Here is a 24,157-nt window from a genome sequence, read left to right on the forward strand (position 1 = left end):
TAGAATTAAATGCAAATATTTATAAAACAATAGGGCATATGTCCCAAAAAATTTTTGAGATTAGACATACCGAATGAGGTGTGGAATTGCATTTTTTATACAGTAGGGTGGAAAAAGATAGCTCAATTTACAACTTATATATATCCTTCTAGTTTTCACTACATTCCTATTAACTGCAGTTATATGTCCCTTACATGTATCATTACACTACCCAATGTCCTTATATTGTGCAATTGCATTTTGCTAGATTATTATATACATGAGCTGTACCTTACATACAAACTGTCCAAGATGCAGGTGTTACTGCAACATATTTTGAGAATTGCTCACACACACTACTGCTAAGATGGTATCTGACAGCTCTACTTTCATATAATTATCTAGATATGTTCAGGTGAAAGTATCAGTTATATGTTAACAGTGTCCTACATTTCTGGCAGCACACTGACATTTCTGGAGAACACAATACCAAGCTACTCATGTGCCAGATTAACCTGTACATGCTGGGTGTGAACCAACAGTTGAGGGCTGTAAATATGTATATAAGCTACTGGCACTCCCTTCATCCACGTTATATGGGCCTACCCAAGTGTGGGTTGACACTGCTTAATACAACACTACTATTTGTAGAATGCAACAGTACAACAACATATCAAAGAAAATGACACAGATGCACTCCAGGAATGATATATTTATTAAAGGATTATTACACCTTTATTTATTGGGTTAATACACTTTTTGAAGGCTCTCTCATTTATTTTATATAACAGTACATGCAGAATAATTACTAACCTGCCTGATGATGCAGCCTTTGCAGCCTATCTTCATGGGCTTGCTGGTTCATAGCCCGGACAACTGCAGCTGTGAAGTAAATGCAGTGATATTGAGACATACCTATCCATAGTATAGACAAGCATAGCAATTCTTAACTACTTAATACAATGGGACCCGGAAAGCAACAATCAAATACAATGCTGTAAATCCTTTTGCGTGGTCACTACCAACACAAACGCAGCTTATTAAAAAGCTTTTATTAGATCTCCAAAATAAAACCAAACGCTTTCTCCCAGTCACTACTGGGCTATCTCAAGGTTTTACCTTATGTTTGGTTTTATTTTGGAGATCTAATAAAAGCTTTTTAATAAGCTGCGTTTGTGTTGGTATTGGCCATGGAAAAGGATTTACAGCATTGTATTTGATTGTTGCTTTCTGGGTCCTGTTGTTCTGGACTTTGTTCTTTTGGCTTGGGCTATATTCTTTTTCTGATTTTATTACTTAATACAATGGCTACTTACTCAGTACTGGGGCATTAGGCATCACACTGGATTCCTGGATCCACTGGTCCAGTTGATCCTCCCTACGTCGCTTCAGGTTAGAATAATGGTGCCTGACCTGCTCAACAATGGCACTGGTGAGATCACGGGCAAGACTGTTCCAGGCCTCCATTTTATATTGGGTACCCTGGAAATGGGCCTGCAGGAGTCCTTCCTCATGATTGTGGACAAGGAGCCAAACCATTACTTTGGACTCCTCAATGCCCCAGTGTTGCACTCTAAATCGAGGGCCTTCTCCAACACTGGCCATGCTGACTGCAGAAGGAAGCTACAACCAGTTATAGCAAGTATTCCCACCTGTGGAGCTTAAATATGCCTCATTTCCTGCACTTATTTGTGATTGGCCACTTTTGGAAAAACTAAGCTCTAGGCACGCCTGCTTAGCTGATGCTGGCAATGTTTAAAATTCCATTGATAGATATGTGTCTGTTGAAAGTGCATGTTTATGAAATGCTGTCATGGCTTAGTGGTTAAGTACTGTGACTATTGTGCACAGTATCCTGGTTTTGAGCCCTGTCACTGCTTTTTATTTTCCTACTGGGAAGACCGGACTGGTTAAGGTACAGTAAACGAGGTGTGGCCGTGTTTATCCGATTTTGCTCAACTTTGCCTGACGCTGCCCGACGTTGCTTGATGTTGCCCGACGTTGCCCTACATTGTGCTGGTTAGAGCAGTGCGCAGCTATGCGCAAATATGTTGTCGTTGCGCTGGTTGGTGCGGTGCGGAGCTACGCACAATTGGTTTTAAATATGCTTAATACTGGTAAAATGTGCTTAGCAGTGCTTTATATTGCTTAAAATAGGGTACTCATGCCTCAGAATGCATAACCATTTCACCTTCCTATATATATAATTTGTTCACTACTACATTTAACATTTCAATTCTTTTTACAAAAGTTATACATAAAAAATGTCAGGAAATATTTTTGTATACAGATTTCCAACAGAAAATGGAACGTGCAGTAGTGGGACTCGCACCGGGAATGCGTCTTCTTTGTGCGAAGGCTCTAACCACTATGCTATCGCTATTTTGCTTAATTTGCATATATTTTTCTTATTATCCACTTCTGGTGTCTGAGCTGCTAACTGTATCTAAGCAGTGGGCAAACCTGCACAAATACGGGCAGCTATATTGGAAATAAAAAAAAATTCTTTTAATTTTTAAATTTGTGCGTGGTTTAACATATGGGGGAGTGTAGTGTTACAATGTACACATGTGAGTGGACTCACTCATGTAACTCAAAATTTCTCGAGTTTCTTCATTGCAGGGGCGTGGATTTTTGGACTGCTCAGCAGTCCAACATGCCCCCTACACTTGTCCATGCTCCGTGTTAGCTTTAGAGTTGAGGCAGCGCACCCTCATTAATATGCATGGCACACTGCCGTCATACTCTTAAACTGGCGCTTCCGTGTAAGACTAATCTAGTCTTACACAGAAGATTAGTAAATCTGGGGGTGTTTTATTTTGCTTATTATCATTTGGGGTTGAAACTATCCTTTTTATTAAATTTGATGGACTTTTTGCAATGTATTTTGTGCTTTGAACCGTGTTACTGAAACTACTGTCATTTTATACAGCATAGTAGAACATTATTCCTTCAGAAACTAGAAGGAGAATAGTGGAATAGTGGGATTTGTCCATTTTACTGGGTTCACTATGCAGCCATTGTTTGGTATTGATCTGGCTAGCTTTTCGTCCCTGACCTGATGACAGTTCATGAAAGGAGTACTGCATATGAGACCCTCTCACAAGTAAATTCCACCTTTGAGGGATTTCAGCTATGTCCTGGAAGAAAAATTGACCTTACCACTTTTCGAACCTACCACTCAGGCTGATTTGAATCTCTTCATTTTGTTTCCTGCTCTGACATTTGCAAGGTGATTGAGGCTGTGAACTGCAAGCTCTCATGGTGAGACAACCTTACCTTATATTTCCCAGGGATATTCTATGTTATGCAATAATCCTTCTGTCATGCCAAAAGTGGTCTCAGAATTCACTTTGGGGCAAATAAAAATAAGGGATAGAGGATACTTCATACTTTGGATTTACACCAGCAGTTCAGTTACTACCCGGACAGAACAAAACCCTTCTGAAAGGCTAAAAGGCTTTTTATTTCCTACACAGGGGCAAAGAAGGATCAACCTGTCTCTAAACAAACCATTGCATGCTGCTTTTTCTGTTATTGCTGTTACTGCCAGCATGGCAAGGTGAATCCAGGCAAAGTAAAGACACATTCCACCAGGGCCTTTTTCTCTTCATTGGTGCATTGTAAAGGAGTGGACTCTAGAAGAATTCTAGAGGCAGCAACTTGGTCCTCTACACCTACCTTTATGAAGCACTATAATTTGGATGCTTTTTCTAGATCCAGAGCAAGCTTCACTAGGACCATTCTCTAGGGGTTTATGGACCATTATCATTCTTCCTTCTAGTTTGAGTAACCTTTGGGAAATTACTCAAATGGCAGTAAGGCAGCGTGTTTGTAAAGTTGCATAAGTCCTAATTACTTGTAAGAGTAGATGTTTGTAGAGCTCACTGCATTACTGGTAATATCCACCCACCATCCCCCTTTTTTGAATGTACATAATTTGGTGTTTGGGTTGCCTTTGAGTGCTGCTCAGTGGACTTTATTGGTGTGTGCGTGTGTGTGTGTGTGTGTGTGTGTGTGTGTGTGTGTGTGTGTGTGTGTGTGTGTGTGTGTGTGTGTGTGTTTGTGTGTGTGTGCAGTACAGTAGGTGTTTTCATTTCTTTCCTGTCGGGCCCTAGAAAACTGAAAGGTACTGTCTCTCGGTGTGTAAGGCAGGCCATGTACTGCCAAGTGATTGGTCCATCACATTGACAGACGAGCAGTAAGAGGGATTCTGAATTTTGGTAGACTACCAGAGGAGGGTAGCAGGGCACTACTCCCTGAATGAAAATAAGGCAGTGTTTTCTATGAACATATACTGTTAGAAGTAATTTTAAACCTAAGCAGCTGTACATTACTTGGGATTGTGTTGTGCAATGCAAGGTTCATTAGGAATAAACCAGGCATTACAGCTAAATTGGTTGATTCTATCATCCTTGGGTTCATTATAGAATCCTAGATGGATAGATAAGAATGGTGGTCTGTTTTCACCTGGGTTTTGCATCCCTCTAGGGTCTAATGGTGTCTGTAGCCTCGGGATTGGATGTTTAGGTAGACATGGTGGTGAGTGTGATGCCCCATACATTGGCCCAATAATCGAAGAGCCTCAGTCCTCACCACTGGCAACAGTGGGACATGTACACACTGGGAGGATGACAAGTATACACACAGTAAAGTGCAATTTCCCTTAAAAGCACACAGAGATCACAGTCAGTCTGGGGCTGGTTTCTCCCTCTTTCTCCAGATCCTCAATAAGACTCCCCACTGGCACAGCTATAGGGTTGAGATCTCAGCCAAGTGGCCAAGCTAAGACTTCCAGCACCCTCTCTGTCCAACCAGTGCTTCGTGTCCCTGCCTAAGTAGCTGACACACACACACACACACACACACACACACACACACACACACACACACACACACACACACACTTTGAGATATGATTTATATACAAGCACAAACACACACCTGGGGAAGACTGACACAGGTTTACTAGCTATGCCCCCTTTTGCCCAGACTGTAAGATAGTAGCCACCAGCCAACTCTTTATCAGCTACTTAAGGCCCTTAACAAAGGGTGTCCAATCCTATTGTGTAATGTTGCTATTAATCCACATGGTAGTCTGACAAAGACTTGCAAGGCTATTTAGGAGTGGCTTGTACAGTGCCACCAAATACATATGCAAGTGCTCTAAAAGCTTAAATATGTCTCACAAATATCAGCCACAAAAATAGGTTTAAATATATTTAATAATAAATAATAAAAGAACAAGACAATACTCAGTAAATCAACACAGTAACTACAGAGTTCAAAATTACAGGAAATATTTTAAAATAGCATTGCAGGACAGTCTCAAATAAATACAAAAAACATCTAAACTAATCTTTACTATATTCCTATCTATATCTAAAAGAGATACTATGCCCTAAATCTTACTTACAGCATGATGATGATGAGTGGATGTTCTTGCTAGGTCCAAGACAAAATACAAAATGTGCAGTCTTTCTCTGAGAGAGCTTTTAAATTAATATCAAATATTACTGCTGGGATAGCTTGGATGACATCACTTTTTGTCATCTGACCTTAGTTCCCAAGCTAAACCCCTTTTGTAGCATTTGATATCTCCTTGTGACAGATACATATCACTCAGATCATTGCAGCTGCTAGGAAGTCATAAAACAGTAAAACACCTCTGCATCTCAAACCTAGTAATTACCTCCCTCCAAAACAATTACAGAAAAGTTCTACCTCTAGACATTGCGTCTGCTACAATGAAACTGAGAGATAGCTTCTGATGTTTATGGCCCAGCTATAAAGGAACTTAACCTCAACTATTCTTTAGTTTTGCAAGTTAACCCTTTTATGTTCTAGTTTCTACTGTTAAAACATATATTTGCACAGGTATATAGTTTATATGCATTTCTGTTCTAAGTCAGCAGGGCATACTATGGGTACATTTTAGCTCAGTACATAACATACATTTCTGTATACATCATATCAATATTCACAAATGACATAGAATTATTTACAAAATTCCAGATAGCTGGGCTGGCAATATTTCCCTGTATCACAGTGAGGAGTGTCTATATTGATTTCTTCCACTATGAAGTTGTGTATAAACTATAAGTTGGTGAGTGCTGCTCCTCTAAATATGTGCAGTTGTGGGAGTTAATTGCAGATTCCTCTTGTTATGCCATCTACCAATTTATCTGGATGTTTTTTTACAAAAATTCCCAGATCTCCTCATTAACCATGTTCATGAGTCACTGAGATAGCTATCTCTTGGTGACCTTAATATTTGGGTGGAGAATGAACCTGCAGACTTGTCATGGAGCTGCTGAACTTAATTGAGTCCTTTATGTTTACTCAAACTGTTTTGACTATTGCTCACACATATGGCCATTCATTAGACTAGGTCTTTCTGCTTGGGTTGGAAACTAGATACCTGATAGTTGAACTCATCTGCTGGTCTGACCACTTTCTAGTGCATTCCAACCTTGGTCTTTCCCTCAGTTAGCACCGCCCTCCATTATAAGCATGTGAAATGTAGAGAGACCTCAGGACTGTTACCTCTGTCATTCTCTGTCCATGTCTTGACCACTTATGTGAGAGTAACAGTGATAATCCAAATGGGATGGCTATTCCTTATAATCAAGTAGCCACAAGTGCACTAGATTCAGTCAGCCCTCTGAGTGTAGGCTTCTGGCTTGCATATTCCTAAGACTAATGGTTTGACTAAGAATTTTGATCATTATTCATGCAGGGGCAAAAGGTTAGAGACGAACATACTCACTTCAGGTCAAGCTTATTCTGAATGAGCACTATGCTCACACCAGGCTGATATCTCAAAAAGAGAGCTACAGTTTTCTTCAGTGAGATCTTTGCAGCAGTCAGTCAACCTACTGCACTCTTTTGGGGTGTTGTTAGCCTGTATAGCACTGCCTGCCTTACTTCCCATAGAAGTTTTTCCTGTTGTCAAATGTGATGAGGTGGCTCAATTCTTTGCTGGCATGTTTGACAAGATCATAAACTTTTATCTCCACTTAGTTTCTAAATGAACACATTTAGCTGAAACACAACACAAAGTTAAGGTATGACCCAATTTTAATAGTAAAAAAACACTCCAGCGCCTTGGCTTGACGGCGCTAGAGTGTTTTTTACTATTAAAGTTGGGTCAAACCTTAAATTTATGTTGTGCTTCAGACAATAATTTTGTTTTTTGTCATTCGGTGAACACATTTAGCTGTCTGAATCAGGTATATTGAAATGGTTTTGAGATTCATTTGAATATGTTGATTATGACAGATTCTTGAACACAGTTTCAATGGTGCATTCAGCCTGCTGTGATCTGGACCCAGGGCCCAAGAATGACACTTTGCCAATTAATTCCTCACATTGTTAGTTCTTCTTTAAGGATGGAGAAACTCTGGACATCTTAAAAATAGGTGGCAGGGCCCCCATGCTCAAAAAACTTTCTTTGGACCCAAACATTTTGGAGAATTACCAACCTACCTCTAATCCTAGTTTCCTTGGCAAGATTTTTGTGAAGGTAGTTTATGCACTCCTGTTTATTGTCTCATGAACTGTTGGATCCATGTCAGCCTAGCTACAGATCTAGACAAAGCATTGGGACAAAACTCATATAAGTATTGTGAATGATCTGCTGATGGTGAAAGACCAGAGGAAATATTTTATACTTATTCTACCTGATCTATCTCTGCAGCTTCTGACACAGTAGATCGTGGGATTCTGGTTGAGGGCCTGAACCAGATCCTACCTTTCTGATTTCATACAACATGTAGTGTTTGTCTTAAATGTATTACTCACATGCACCTTGGATTGCAGGGTACCCATGAGTTCATTCCTAGATCCTTTATTATTCACCATATACATACTGCCCCTGAGGTCAATCATGAGTTGGGGCATTTCTTAGTCATGCTGATGGCATTGAGACTTACCTTTCCTTCTGTCCAAGCCCAGTGTCATGCTTTACCACCCTGAGAGACTGCTTGAAGTCTGTTTTTGACAGGATATGCTCAAAACACTTGAAACTTAAACCAGTCAAGATCAAGGCTTAACAATTGCATGCTTCTGTCCATCTGTCATATATTTCATTGTTAATGCCTTCGATCATCTCTGGTGGTAATCAGTTGGCATTTGTATCTCAAGCTCATAATCTGGGAGTACTTCTTGTTGACAAGCTCACTTTTTTGGATCAGGTGTTAATGGTCATAAAACATCCTATTTTTCCTCTTTCCTGCAGCTGACCATCAGAGAATCATTGTACCCTTCCTTATTCTGACCCCTCCTGTCCCTCCAGACTTATTCCAATAACACTTGGAGCCAGCAAGGGCATCAGGACATCTTACCTCCCCTTTATGCTGCTTGCTGGAAGGATTTTTTTTTAATATCCTACCCTCAAACACCCCCACGCATTCACCTTGGTATGTCCAAAAGCTTCTCCCCTCAGTGGACCATATCTTCCTACAAGTAACACCTAGTCAAATGCTCCCTCCACTAGATGAGCATGGCCATCCCTCTCTGCAAGCACTTTATACACCTGAGTCGATATTGAACCCGGGTCACCTAGACCATAGTTAGGGCTTTATCCCTCTATACCACAGAACTGGCCATAAAACATCCAATATTCATGTAAGGAGTATCACTCAATGTGTAAACACTGTTTGTCTACAGTGGACCTTCTGACAGTAGGAAATGCACTGGTGTTGTCCTGCTTGGACTACCACAGTGATTTATAGCACCTACAGTAATGCAGAGTTCTGCCACCAGGCTGATCACTGGTGTCCCTGTTGCTAGTCTCAAAACATCATTTCTCCAGTATCAGCTCTGGCTGCAATTTGCAGCTCATTGCATCTTTAAAATCCCAATGCTCACTTTTCATGCCCTGCATGATTTGGGTCTTACTTATCTAAAAGAGCTATTATGACTCTGTGTCCCAATATGGCATCAGATGTGGGGCTGCTAGCCATTTCTAGTGTGTCTTTTTCATTTATTACTTCTGTCCTCTGGAATAGACTACAGTCCTGAATTTGGGCATGTGAGGTGGAGTCTACCTTCAAGAGGTCCTTAAGATTTCATATATTTGAGACAGTCTACTGTGGGCCTGGTAGAAGAATTTACACTCATTTTTAGTTGTTTTTTTTTATATACTTTTGTGTATCCAGATGTGTCTATTTTCATCTGATTCAACACATGGGTTATCAGATCTGACCTGACTGGACCTCAGCACTAACTCTGAAGCTTCTTTGGTTCCAGGGCTATGTGTTCTCCCTTACCTATAATTCCCTGTACTCCACCCTAATTCCCCAGATATCTTTTGCTTCCGAAGATTTTGGATGTGTTCTCAAGGGCCGCTATTGCAGCATGCATCCTTTCAGGATTCTAGCTTTCCTTTTTCTCTACCAAGAATTTTATACTCTCTGTTTTCTTGTTAAGTATTTGTTTGCATAATTCCCTTTCTGATAAAGATTAGATGTTTTTCTATTAGGATAGAGATAGACAGTTGCACTGTTATGTGTATTAGCATTTAATGTTAGCAGTTATAGCGAATTTAGATAAGTAGTTAGTATTAGATAAATTCGGATCTATTAAATATGCTTCAAATTGTTATTGTTGTTATATATATGTATACACTTTTTATGCGGTATGGTAGTACTTCGTTTTTTTGTGAACTTAGGTGTTGTGGCTTCAATATGTCTGATTCATAGGGGTTTAAGAAGTGTGCTCAATGCAGGCACAGGTTGCCTATATAAGACCCCCATTTGCTCTACGTTTATTGTTTGGGCGCTGCCCATCTAGATTCAGATTGCCAGTCCTACACTTCATTTAATGCTAGAGCTCTTCAAACCAGAAAAAAAAAAACTTATTGGAAAATCTTATCCCAACTACAGACGGAGGCTCTTCTTCCCCCACTGTTTCTATGACCAAGAGAGTGGACAAGTTTAAGTCCAAGGAGAAACCTAAGAACAAGAATGAAGATAAAGAAAAGGAAAAGGATAAGCCTGAGAGAAGTGAGGAATCTGGGTTGGAACTATCCAAGAAACATTCTGTGGATCGGATGGTACTGGTCAGACTGGATCTGAAATTGTCTCAGAGGCCAGAACCGACAACTACTTGGCTCCACTTCTCCCCTTCACCTCAGCTCTGGTTCTCACCAGAAATAGTGAGACTGAGACTCCTTCTCTGATTCTTCAAGAAAGGAGATACTATGCCTTTGGTGGCCCTCTCATCCTGCCTGTCATCCCAAAGCTTTAATGAGCAGAATGTTGACAGGAAAATTAGGAAGTTTCTCAAGGCACAGATATAGCTTGCGGTTCTCTTGGCCACTGGAAATGTACTGAGTATTAGTTCAATCTACCCTCCTTTTAATTATCTGATAGCGGTCTGCCCTCCCATGGAACCAGTCATGCTGGTCCCATCTTGCACCAAGGAGCCTTTGTCAGGGTTGACTGTCTTGGTTACTTCAAGCCTGACAGCTTCCCTATCTCTCTTGACACTGAGGCTTTCAGATCAGAGAGAAACAGGATTAACTCCTGGAAGGCTTTTTTTGCCGAGGCGCCAGAGTGATTTTATTAAAGTTTTGATTATTCTACTTGTGGTTGTAGGTTTATTTCACTGACCTAGTGCTATTTGTATATCGTGTGTTCTAGTAGTGTTTTTTTTTAGAAACTTGGACTGAAGCAATGGTATAGGGGTTTGAGGCAAGTGATTGACACTGAGGTTATCAGAGCTATCCGTATCTCTTGGAGCCTTGGCCCTCGACAATTCGGATTCAAGGTCAGCTTCAAAGACAAGGCTCATCAACCTTTGAGAGTTTCCCAGGGTTTTTTGCTATGCCTAAGGAGAAGGCCCCTCCAGCCAAACCCCAGCAGCATTCTGCCTCATCTACTTCCATTCATCCTGCCAGAGAGGGGCAGTTGGAACTACAGACTTCTGAGATTCCATACTGTGTTAGCTCCCAGACTTGTTTTGAACCTTCAGATCTCCCTCCAGAAACAGTCCACAAAGAACAGACGTGCAAGCGAAAGCACATAGACTCATCTCCAGAGCCTTCACAGAAGACACTGATTTGGATGAAGATTAAGGGTCTCCCTGCTCCCCCTCTGAAGATGTCACATTTGGTAAATTCCTTGAATTGATGAAGAAGAGAGGTGGATGGTCTACCCAGGATCTCTCACCCTGCCCAAGATCACTCACAGATTCTATACTATGTTAGCTCTCAGTCTCATTTTGAACCTTCTGTTCCTCAGTTAGAAATGGTCCATAAGAAACAGTTTTGCAAGCAGAAGCACATAGACTCATCTCACTGATATGAATGAAGGTGAAGGGTTTCTCTCTGAAGATGCTGCCTTTGGAGAATTCCTTGAATTGATGAAGCAGAGAGGGGGATAGTCTACCTAGGATCCCTCACCCTATGAATCAGTGTTCTTGGAAGCTTTTAGTTCTCCTCCATTCATCCCCCTAACAGGGATTCTGGGGAAATGGACAAGTTCAGGAAATGGGCTTATGCCTCAGCAACCTTTGCTCTGAGATCACTGAATTATTTGGCATATGTTACTGTATTCCAGAGGGATTTGACTAAGGAACTCTCCAAATCCCTTTCTGGTATCTTGCCTGCAGGTGTTCAGAAGAAGGTGGACTCTCAGATATCTACCCTACATTCGACCTCCAATGTAGCCATATGACTGATCTCTAGCTGCTGATGGCAAATCTATTTATTTATTTATTTTATATATTTATTTATTTTACATTTGTTGACCAGGAGAGTCCATCTGGATTACAAGTCCATTTTCAGTGGAGGCCCAGGGAGAAAAGCTCCAAGAGAACAATTTTTTTTACAAAACATAGTTTTAAGGACAGTGGGGCAGCCACGATGGTGCAGCGGTTAGTATTGCCACCTCACAGCAAGAGGTTCTCTGGTTCAATCCTCGGCTGGGGTGCCTTCTGTGCAGAGTCTGCATGTCCTCCCTGTGGTCACATGGGTTTCCTCCAGGTGCTCCAGTTTCCTCCCACATCTCAAAGACATGCTGTAGATGGATTGGACACTCTAAATTGGCCCTAGGTGTGAGTGCGTGCATGTGTGTGCCTTCTGTGGAAGGTTGGGCGCCAGGCTGGCAACTTGACACTGTAAAATTCCACTGCCAGTCATGAGCAGACAGGTGATCCACTGTGGCGAACCCTAACCGGGATAAGCCAAAAGAAGAAGTTTTAAGGACAGTCTTTTGACATACAATTTCCATAGAATAGACTTTGACATACATATTAACTAACAGATAGGATACATTCATTCTCTACAATATAATATTAAATTTTAGAAGATATTCCTAAGTTTAGGATTCCTGTGATAGATTTACTATCAGAGTAAATCAGGGAGATGTAGAATAAGGCTCCAAGACAGCAGATGATGCTCGTTATAGTTGAGAAGGATAAAAACATTGATTTATTATATGTTTCCACCTGGTTTTAGTTGAGAAGGATAACAAATTGATTTACAATATGTCTTCTCCTGGTTTTAGTTGCTTATGGAAAGAACAACATTGCTGGGGTAGTTTTCCGTAACTCCTGGAGAGATGGGATGAGCAGTAGATTAACAGTCCTAAGTGGGTGCAGTACTATGATTGGTTTGCTTAGCAGAGTTACTTAAGTTAGGTGTTCTAATGAGACATTAGGAGTTCTAATGAGATTTTTCAAAAAGTGAGTTTTAGCAAGTTTCTTGAACTGTGATGGGGATTTGTTGTCAGTTATGTGGTCAGGAAGGGAGTTCCAGGTTTTTGCTATACAGTGGCTGTAGACAGACTTACCAGCTTCATTGTTAAATTTGGTTACTTTGAGGAGGTTTTGTGTGCTAGACCTCAAGGGCCTGGTGGTTGTATAGGGTTGCAAAATATTTTATAGGGCTGGGGTGTTTTCAGAGTTATATAATATTCTGTGGGCTAGTGATAGTTGATTAAGTTGAAGTAGTACTGGCAGTTTTAGCCAATTGAGTTTTTTTAGGCATTCACAGTGATGTGTTCTGATGGGAGAGGTTGTAGCAAATTTGGCTATCTAATTATAACAACTATCAAGTTTGTTTAGGTCGGATTTACAGAGATTTGTAAGCATGGGGAAGGCATAAAGTAGGATGGATAGTAGGTGAATCCTCGCTATTGTAGTTTTGGAGGGGTCAGTGAGGAATTTTTTATTGCGATACAGTAGGCCAAGTATTTTATGTACTTTTTTAATGGTTATTGAAATATGTAGGTCAATTCTAAGGTAATTTTCTATTTAAACCCCTAAGAGTTTGGTATGATTTGTGGGGGTGATTGTGGTCTTGTTAAAGGAGGAGATGAAGAAAGAATCAGTGGGAGGTGTGGCTCTGTGGAAGCTAAAAAGTACTAGAGTGGTAAGCACCAGCATCACCATGTGTCATCATGCTGGGATGCATCTTTATGACTTCGCATAAGGCTTTAAGACATCCTTTGTAAATGCCCCCTATGATGTGTCCATACTTTTTGGACCCAAAGTTAAAGACACACTTGCCAGGAGTCAGCAGGATGACAAAACTCTCTGTATGCTGTGGGAGCCCATTTTTCCACTCCTCAAAGATCCTTCTCTTGTAATCAGAGGACAGAGAAGATGTGGTTCCGAAATTCACAGTTCTTATTTTGACTCTCCTAGATATAGGTCTCCTTGTGGCAGAGATGGAGATGAAGGAATTCAAACAGGCATCTCCCTAGGGGCAGAGCCAGACTGCAGAACCAGGGCTTCCATGGTCTTTTTTCAGGGAAGCCCTATCAGCACCCCTGAGCAGTTGCCCCACTACTGCACTCTGGAGGCAGGCTGGGGGAATGTTTGTGTTTGCACCCACAAGCCTGGTAAAACATGACCACAGATTTGTGGATGCTAAAGATAATTTCCAGATTTATTTATTTTTCATTTGTTGACCGGGAAAGTCCGACTAGGTTCCACAGAGCCTGTTTTCAGCGGAGGCCCGGGGAAAAATGCTCCAGATGCATGTCTTTGGAATGGGGGAGGAAACCAGAGTACCCAGAGGAAACCCACGCGAACACAGGGAGAACATGCAAACTCCACACAGAAGGCACCCCCAGCCGAGAATTGAACCGGTGAACCTCTTGCTGTGAGGCAACAGCGTTAACCGCTGCACCACTGCACTGCCCATATGCTATTTATGCTATTCATTTCCCTTTTCCCGTCTTCCTCAGAAAAAGAGGAACATACCTGATGTTCCACCCATTCATTGGGAATTAGCAACAATAGAAGTTTCAAAACTTTGAAAAAAAAAGTCACCCAACCAGTCCCCAAGCTTCTTTTTAGTGCCAAAGAAAATGGAAGAAATCAGATCCATTTTGGATCTCAGTCTTGTAAATCAATTTATGACCAGACAAAATTCTAAATGGTCATGATTCAGTCCATGTTGCCTCTGCTGAGGAAGGAAGATTAGATGTGTTCAATAGATCTTCTGGATACTTACTATCATGTGAAGATAGAGATGCATTTCAGGAGATTCCTCCATTTCCAGCTGGGAGCCAATCACTACCAATTCAGTGCCCTGCCTTTTGGTCTCACTACAACCCCCAGGTTATTAACCAAGATAATAGCAATGGTGGCAGTGGGCTTGCATCTGCTAGGGATCCAGGTTTTCCCCTACCCCAGTGATTGCCCCTAACTGCTACTTCTGAGTATCTACTGCTATACCATCTGGATCCTGTGCTCCAGTGGTTACAGAATTTAGGAATAACAGTAAGATCTGATGTTAGCCATGTCACTATTTATCGCCATACAGTCTTGGATCCAACATTGGATCCAAGCCAGCAACATTCAACAGATCGATCCAAGGCTCAAGTTCATCCCTCGCCCATAATGCTCTGCTTCCCTCTAACCCTCAGATCTCATTTGCCACTGTTTAGTACAGATGCACTCCTGGGCTAGTGCTCAAAATAAGTGCTTGGTTTAATTTGTTTGCTGCTTTATTTAGCTAGTTTAGTGGGTTTAATTTGTTTTTAGTAGTTGGTTAGCTTTTGGTGTTGTTGTTACCCACCTCACTTAGTTTTAGGCCGTTATATAGTTTGTTGCTGGTTGTGGCTGTTTGGCGCCGTTTTTGCTTTTTAGGCATTAGTGCTCTGGTAGTTAGTATTTTCTGTAGTGGTAGTGTGTTCTTTTTTTCCCAATGTCTGATAAGCCCTTCAGTTTTAAAAAAGTACTCTTTGTGCTGTCAGAAGAAGCTCAAGTCCGACTCACACGAGGAGTGCTTGTATTGTTTTGGTGCGCCACACCTAGAGGCTGAATGCAACATTATTGCCACATTCAACCCCAGGGCTTTGGTGGAGCACTGCAATAAACTCCTTCTGAAAGGCATGGCTCACAGGGGACCCTTTGTTTCCCCTACTAAGGCTTCCTCATCAGATCTTAAGAGGAGGACCCCTTCATTGCCTTCTGTTCCTTCCAAGAAACCAGGGCTGTTAGATCCTAGGTCCCCGCATCTGCTTCCAGACCGGACCATCTCAGATCTGAAGTCTTTGGATCTGAGAGCTGCTGAGTCTTCTTTTAGATCCAAGGCTTCTTCAGATCAGAGGCCTTCAGATCCGGGCAAGGTCAGGCCAACCTTGGATCCAACCAGTTCATTGGATCTGATTGACACTTCTGCTCTGCTGTCGGATCTGACAGGCTTGTTGGATCCAATAATAATTCTTGAAAAGGCAGTCACCTTCTACCTCCAGGCTTGTAGTCCAGTTGGTTTCTGTGTCTCAGAACTGAACTCCGGAACACTGGCATAAGTCTTTAGGGTCTCCAGGTAAGTCCTCCCATTGCTCCTCTTCCTCCACATCGTCCAGGAGTCTGTTGCCTTCATGGACAGGATGATGAGGAGCTTCCTCAAATCTCAAATAGAGTTGAGGCTTCTGGCTTACCCAGCCCATCCAGCCAGGGGGGCTTCACCTATTCTGGTTAGTCATTCTCCTCCTCTTTCAATCCCAACAGCTTTGGAACCTTGGGACCCGGACACCTGCAGTCAGATCCTGGTGAGGCCGAGCATTCCCATTTTCTCAACCTCATCAGGGTCCCTGGCCTGCTCTGTTCCTCCGCCCTCGGATCAGAGTGGACCCCATGCCAGAGTGGTCGGCACTGGCTCCACTGGGGCAGGATTGAGTTAATTTTTTTTTCAGATCAGTCTCTCTCCCTTGGGGCCTCAGCCCTTGATAGCTCCAGACCAGTATCATCTGGGGGTCATAGTGCTGTGTCAGGACTCATTCCTCCTCTTCTCTGGGGGACTTCACCCTCTGAGATTGGGGATGGGGCTGCTTCCAGCCCCTCAGCCTTCTGGGTGGTAGAGAGGACCTTCTCCAGGACAGGAGTTTCATCTACCTCCCCTCTGGGTCCATGCTTGCCTCTCTCTACTTTGGGTGGTAAGGCCTCTCATCCTGTCCAGGGTCAGCCCTCCCATTTGAGCCTTCAGAGAACTACCTCTGCTCGAGGGGTCCCTGCTTCTTCCGATTCTTCTCCAGAGCCCCCCACAGAGGAGGTACCTTGTAAGAGAAAGTGCAAGAGTAGGCATTTGGACTCCCCTTTGGAGTTCCTCACTGAGAACATGGACCTCAATGAATGAGATGTGATCCCCAGATCTCCACCCAACAATGTCTCCTTTGGGGACATCTTTGAGATCTTGAAGCAAAAGGGTGGATGGTCTCCCCAAACCTCATCTTCCGAGGACTCCATGTTTCTGAAGGTTTTTGGGATAGGCCCATCTACTTCCTGGGTGTCTCCCCCTGCTGATGAGTTAGTATATCTTATTGCCAGCAGGACCTGGAAGGAGCCCACCACTGTGGACCAATTCCCAAATGAGAAGACAAATTCTTCAATCATCCTGTGAACTGCCCCTTCTGGAGCAAAGGAGTTCTGGTTGATGCCATTGTAGATGCCGCTACCACTAAAAAGGAGCTGGCAGAGCAGAGCTCCATGGTTCATCCCCTGAACAGGGAGTCCCAGGTGATAGACTGTCATGGGAAGCATTTGTACACCTCAGCTACCTTCAGACTGAGGGAAGTTAATTACTTGGTACATTTTACCTACTTCCAAAGGGACTTGGTCCAAGTATTTCCACTTTCCTTACAGAGTTACTGCCATTGGAGGACTTTAAAAAGGTGTCTCCCAAGCTTTTATACTCTGATGTCCCTCACCAGTTTCTCGATGCGACTAATTTCCAATGGTGCAAAAGCCACCTCTCAAGAAGTGGGTACCGGCATAACTATAAGGCGTCATGCTTAGTTACATTTATGCTGGTTTTCAGAACCCTTCAAAGTGTCTTTTACCAACATTCCCTTTGACGGGTCCACCGTCTTTGGATCTTCCATGAAGGACACTTTTACTCATAGTGAGCAGGAAGGGAAGACTTTGTCTGCAGTTGGGATCAAGCGTTCTACTCCCCATAGGTCCTTCTCCAAGACCCAGTGAGGAACTAGGAAGATCTGCTTCCAGAAGTCACAGTCTCCCTTCCAGGATGCTCCTGATGACTTCTCTTCCAGAGGTAGGTGGAGAGGTTTCAATGGCCGATGCCACCCTAGAGGCGGGGGGGGGGGTCTGCAAAATCAGGGCTCCAGGGAACCCTTTTTGAGCAGCCCTATCAGGACAAATATTTCCTCCGATTAGTGAGTGTTAAACATTGTTTCCAGGGGTTATTTAATTCTCTTTTCAGAACCATCTCCCATTTGAAGTTACCTCCTTGATGTTCCACCCAGTCAGAGGGAGTTGGGCATCAAGGAAGTTCAATAATTTCTTCAAAAAAGATCCATCCACGAGGTCCCAGCAGGACAAAGATGATCCAGTATTTATTCTTGCTACTTTTTAGTGCCAAAAAAAGATGGGGGACCTGTATTCTATTTTGGATCTCAGTGAACTCAATCTATCAGTCAAAAAGTCCAAGTTCCAGATGGTCACTGCTCAGTCCATTCTGCCTCTCTTATTAAAGGACGATTGGATGTGCTTTATGGATCTCCAGGATGCCTACAATCACATCATGATAGATAGGTGTTCCAGGAGACATCTTTGCTTCTGGTTAGGAGCCAACCAGTTCAGCACCCTACCCTTCAGTCTCACCACAGCCCCCCAGGTGTTTACCAAATGTATGGCAGTGGTAGTGGTTTACCTGCGGCTACAGGGATTTCAGGTCTTTCCATACCTCGACGACTGGCTCCTCATGGCACCTTCGAGGCATTGAAGGTCACAAGCAAACATTATGTCCTTTCTCTTTTCAATCAATTGGGGATTACTGTCAGTCTTTAAAAAGTGAATCTGATCCCCACTCCACAGATGGAGTTCACAGGCATCCAACTAGACTCCTTCTCAGAGATTGCAGCTTTGCCTCTACACAGGGTTCAGCTGATCCTGGAGCAGGTCAGGCAAATCTTAGAATTGTCGCATCCCCCGATTCACATGATTCTTCAAACCCTAGGATCCAAGGCCACGGCCATTCAGCTGATCCCCCTAGCAAGGTACGTTATGCGTGTTTTACAGTGGATTCTAGAGGTTCGATGGTCTATTCTGTCCCAACCCATGTCTATGTCCATAAAGTTGATGCCTGTGAGCAGACGAGACCTTCTGTGGTGGCTTCAATCTCAGGATCTCCTCCTAGGCAGGCCCTTTTCTCTTCCTCTGCCCAAGGCCACAGTGACTGTGGGCACTTCCCTGTTGGGGTGTGGGGGGGGCATTTCCAGGGGACAATTGTCCAGGGTATGTGGTCCCCCATAGAGACCAAATTCAAAATAAATGTCCTAGAGATGAGAGCAGTTCTTCTAACATTGCAAGCCTTTTAGGACTGCCTCCCTCTGGGGACAATTGCAATTCAGACATAATGTTGCAAACCTTTCAGGACTCTCTCCCTCTGATGATGATTGCAATTCAGACAGACAGCATGGCTGTGGTCTGGTATGTCAGCAAGTGGGGGGGGGACACACACGATATTACCCATTGTGTAGAGAGGCTGTGAGAGTGTGGGACTGAGTGATGTCCTCTGGGTGCTTTCTTCTTGCAATGCATATTCCTGGGGATTCCAACGTGTTGGCCGACAAACTCAGCAGATCCATCTTGAGTCATCACAAGTGGTTCCTCAATCCCATGGTGATGAAACAGATTTTCGACCGGTGGGGTCAGCCATGCTGCAACCTATTTGCCTTCCCAACCAACCACAAGTGCAGCATGCACTTCACTCTGATCCACCCTCCCAGGGAGTCACTGAGGGATGCTGTAGTCCATGATTTGCCTCAAAGTCTCCTTTATGCTTATCCTCCTGTCCATCTAATTCCCAAGCTTTTTCAGAAAGTGCAAGCCTGAGGACATCCCTGATCCTTATTGCCCCTTTTTCACATCATCAACTATGGTTTCCCTTCATCTGGTCTCATCTGAAGTATCCTCCCTGGGTACTGGATCCTCTTCAGAATCTGATCTCCCATCCTTCAGGGCTTCCTCTTCCAAATCTTTGGACCTTTCATCTAACCGCATGGTTTTTCCAGTTCCAGTGATCTTGAAACAGTCTAGACTGGTGTCTCCCATTAAGCATATTATTCTAGCCTCCCAAAACCCTTCCCCCAGAAAGGTTTATAGTAGTAAGTGGAAAAAAGTTTTCTAACTGGGCTAAGAGCAGGAATCTGGACCCCTTTTCTGCCTCTCTTCTAGATATCCTTTTGTTTTTGTCCTCTCTTTTCCAAGCAGGAGCAAGTTTCTCTACTATTAAGCTTCAGTTGGTGGCAATTTCTAATTTTCATGAGAATAGTGAGTCTTTGTATTCTTCCAGGCTTTGCAAAGCATTCATGAAGGGGGTTTTCTTTCTAAAGCTACCTATTAAGGATCCCTCGCTTCCTTGGCACTTAACCTTATTACTGCAATCTCTGACTAGAAGTCCTTTTGAGCCTGCTAGTTCATGCAATCTTAAATTCTTGTCAAGGAAACGGCCTTCCTCATTGCCATAACTTTGGTTAGGATGGATTTCTGAATTGCAGGCTCTTTCTATTTCTCTTCTGTACTTGATCTTTCAGTAGGACAGGGTACCTCTTCGGATGAATCCCTCTTTCTTGCCCAAGGTTACTTCTGAATCCAATCTAAACCAATGTATTCAGTTGCCAGTGTTCTTTCCTAATTCTTCCAATAAAGTAGAGCACATTCTGCAAACCTTAGATGTACACAGGCAACTTTGTTTCTATCTACATAGGACCAAAGCATTTCACAAGTCAGATCAGCTCTTTGTGGCTTTCTCCCCAAGTAGAAGTGGTCTCCCGGTTTCTAAGGTGACTATTTCTAGATGGATCTCTAGCTGCATCTTTACAGTCTATGACAATAGCATTGATGTTCCAGGAAGATTCAGGGCCCATTCGACGAGTTCCATGGCTACTTCCTCAGCTTTTTTGGCCAGATTTTCTATTGATGACATTTGTGCTACTGCCACTTTGTTTAATCCGCATACCTTTATATACCATTACAAGTTGGACTTGATTTTCAGGAGCAGGGCTTATTTTGGCTTCACAGTGCTGCAGCATGTCCTTCCTTGATGCCTCCCAGGATAAATGGCAGCTGGAGCTCTGATCCTATGGTGAAGAATGATGACATGGATAGCATCAGATAAACAGTTATGTACTTACCATGACGTGGCATCAGTGTCATCCTATGTCATTATTCATCACATCCCCCCATCCCTGTACCTTGCTGGATCTTAGAGGAAGATGGGGTGTTTTAGGGTTCCAGACTCTTTCCTCTCCTGTTTTTACAGGAGTAGCATTTAGGGATATGTTGGCAAAAATGATCTGAGGGTAAGAGGGCAGCAGAGCATTATGGGAGAGGCAAGAGCTTGAGCCTTGGATCAGTCTGTTGAATGCTGCCAGCACGGATCTGATGTTGGATCCAAGACCCTACGTTGATGAATAATGACATAGGATAACACAGATGCCAAGTTATGGTAAGTACATTACCGTTTTTTTTGCCAAATGCCATCTGATACCTACCCTGCAAATGGAATTCATAGGATGCCATCTCAATGCCAACCTACTGATCACCAGCTTTCCCCATACTGGGGTGTTATCTTTACTTTTAATGGTCATACAGGTGCTTCATTATCCCTTGCCCCCAACAAAATTGATCTTATGTCTTTTAGGCGTCATAACATCCACAATACTGATGCTTCCACTTGCCGGGTACCACATGAGAGTACTCTAATGAACCCTAGCAGTATGTCTGCCTCAGAACATTCACCCATTCCATTCAAAGATTCTGCTCAGACAGATCTGCAGATGCTACATTGCTTGCTGGATTATGTCCTCCCCTGACTGGGAGACATGCATTTCACAAGGACTCACCAGTAGCGGTAGTAACCATGGATGCCTCCATTCTGAGGTGGGATTTCAAATGAAGGATGGACCAAGATGCATCGTCACCATTAGAGTCCAGTCTTAACATCAGTATCTTGGAGATGAGGGTGGTCCTCCCAGCATTGCAGACATTACAGGATCTCCTCCCTAAAGGTGTGATTTCCATAGAGATGGATAGTATGACAGTGGTATGGTGCATCAGCAAACAAGTAGGAACCCATTCCTATCCAGTGTGTCAAAAGACAATGAGTGTTTGGCAATGGGCAGCGTCTTCACACAGCTTTCTGATAGTAGTGCACATCCAATGTTTTAGCAAACAGATTGAGCAGGACTATCCTAATGCTACAGGAGTAGTTCCTCAATCCAAAAAAGACAACTTTAATTTTCTGTCACTGGGGCCAACCTTGCTGCGACCTCTTTACTTCATATCCCAACCACAAACATAGCAACTTCTTCTTGACTACTCCACAGGGTCAATCACTGAGGGATGCTGTGGTCCACAGCTGGCACCTGGTTCTCCTGTATGCTTCCCCCCCACTTACCTCTAATGAACAATTTCATCCAGAAAGGCAGACCGTGCAAGGCCAGGGTGATCCTCATTGCCCCCTTCTGGCCCAGACAAACATGGTTCTCTTTTTTATGGCCTCTGCCAGTACATCTACTATGGCTGTTGGGTTAGTATCCAGATCTTCCGACTAACACGACCAGATAGCCTCCTCTGGACCAGAGGTCTCTGAAACTAACCGCATGATTTCTCCAGTTTTGACAGAGATGCCAGGCTTCCCAGTACAGTTGTCAAGATTATATCTGTTTCCCAGAAGCCAGCCGCAAAAAAATTATTCCATAGCAAATGGAAGTGGTTCTCTATATGGACCATTTCCAAATGGTTAGACCCTTTCTTAGCACCCATCCAGTCCATCTTAGAATTTTTATCTGAACCCTTTGATTTAGGCTCCAGTTATTCCACCATCTAAAGAACAAATGACAGCTATATCAAACTTCCACATTGGACATAATGACATTTCTGTAACTTCGCTAAAGATTTCTAAAGCCTTTTTGAGAAGAACGTTTGTTTTGCAGCTTCCCATCAGGGACCCAGTTCCCCCTTGGGATATCACCATTATGCTTCAAGCTCTAACTCAACTCCCTTTTGAACCTGCAGCCACAGTAGATCTAAAGTTCCTGACCCGAAAAACAATTTTTCTAGTGATGGTCACATCAGCTAGATGGATTCCGAAATTACAGGCACTTTCATACAAACCTCACTATCTGGTGTTCCACAAGGACAGAGTTTCTCTTAAAACTCATGCATCCTTTCTTCCTAAGGTAGCATCCAAAGTAAACTTATATCAGTCAATAGACTTACCATTATTTTTCCCCAAGCACTCAAACAAAGGCAAATTCACTCTACACATTAGATGTTCATCATCAACTCAGATACCGTCTTCATAGAACAAAACAATTCAGGAAATCTGATCAGTTGTTTATTGACGTTTCAAAGCCAAAGGTGGGTGAATTTGGCTCTACGGTTTAAGCCTAAAGCTCATTCCATAGAGCAATATCTACCTCAACAGCTCTTTTCAGAGGGCTTTCCTCTGACGATACTTGTGCTGAAGCGACTTTGTCCACAATCCATACTTTTGCGTCTCATTATAAACAGTCCATATTATTTTGTCTCATTATAAATTGGATGTACACTCCAGGTTACATTCTTCTTTTGGTTCTGCCATCCTCAGGAATGTCCTTTCTTGATTCCACCCAGATAGCCTGGGAATCTGTCTCATGTGTTGAATTGGATGAAAATAGGAAACACTGGATATAAAAAGTTATGTGCTTTACATAATGATAAATCCATGTTGTTTGATTTCTGTCTGATTCCACCTCCCTCCCTCCTACCCCTTCCTAAATTGACACACATTTTTTAGGGTGATATGCTACTCAACTTCCTGTCTATGTATAGTCCTGTTCTGTTTCATTCTCTCCCCTTGTTTTATCTTAGTTGCTGCTATTCTTATATTTGCAGTGTTGTAAGTCATTTGTTCAAAGTAGAGGCAAACTTCATCTGAGGTATTACGTGGAATTATGGGTAGCGGTAGAGTCAGAGCCCTGGAACTGAAGATGCTTTAGAGTCAGTGCTGAGGTTAGATACAGTTGAATCTGACAACCCATGTGTTGAACTGGACAAAAATCACACAACATGGATCTGTTGTTATGGTAAGCACATAACTTTTGTTTTTATTAATATTATTTGATTTTCTCTTTCATAATGTGTCATCCAAGTATATTTACATAGGTTCATAGGTGTTTGCTAGGCTAATGACCACAAGGGCCTTTTTAAGCCTAGTCATGCATCCCAAATCTCTCACAACTTCTGGAACCCTGGATAAGTGTAAGCAGGGACTTGGGAGAGTAAACATTTACAAGCAGGGGCTTGGGAGATGAACCATTTACAGGCTGCCTGTGTCCATTAGAAACATAGGTGCCAAACCAGAGATGAATTTCCTGTTCCCCATCCAGTTGTCCACATTACACAAATTGAGTTAGGGAAGAACTCTGCTTCACATGGATGGGGAGCCTGTTCCAGAGAAGGGGTAGTCTGTGAGATACATACCTGTTTCTCCAGCAGGTCCTATTTATATTACAGAGAAGATTTAAATCTTTTGAACAGGTAATTCTGGTGCTGTTTAGTTTGAGGATATGCAGGAGGTTCATCAAAGTTAGGTCTGACAATGCTTTGTATGCCAGACGAAGATCTCCCCCCTCATCAGCTTGTAGGAGACAGAATACAGGGATAGGGCTTTGAGGCAGTCTGCATAGGACATGTTACTTATGCCCTG

The sequence above is a fragment of the Protopterus annectens genome, chromosome 3.part1, assembly GCF_019279795.1.
Source record: "Protopterus annectens isolate FY-2018-M chromosome 3.part1, PAN1.0, whole genome shotgun sequence".
In the NCBI taxonomy this organism is placed as follows: domain Eukaryota; kingdom Metazoa; phylum Chordata; order Ceratodontiformes; family Protopteridae; genus Protopterus; species Protopterus annectens.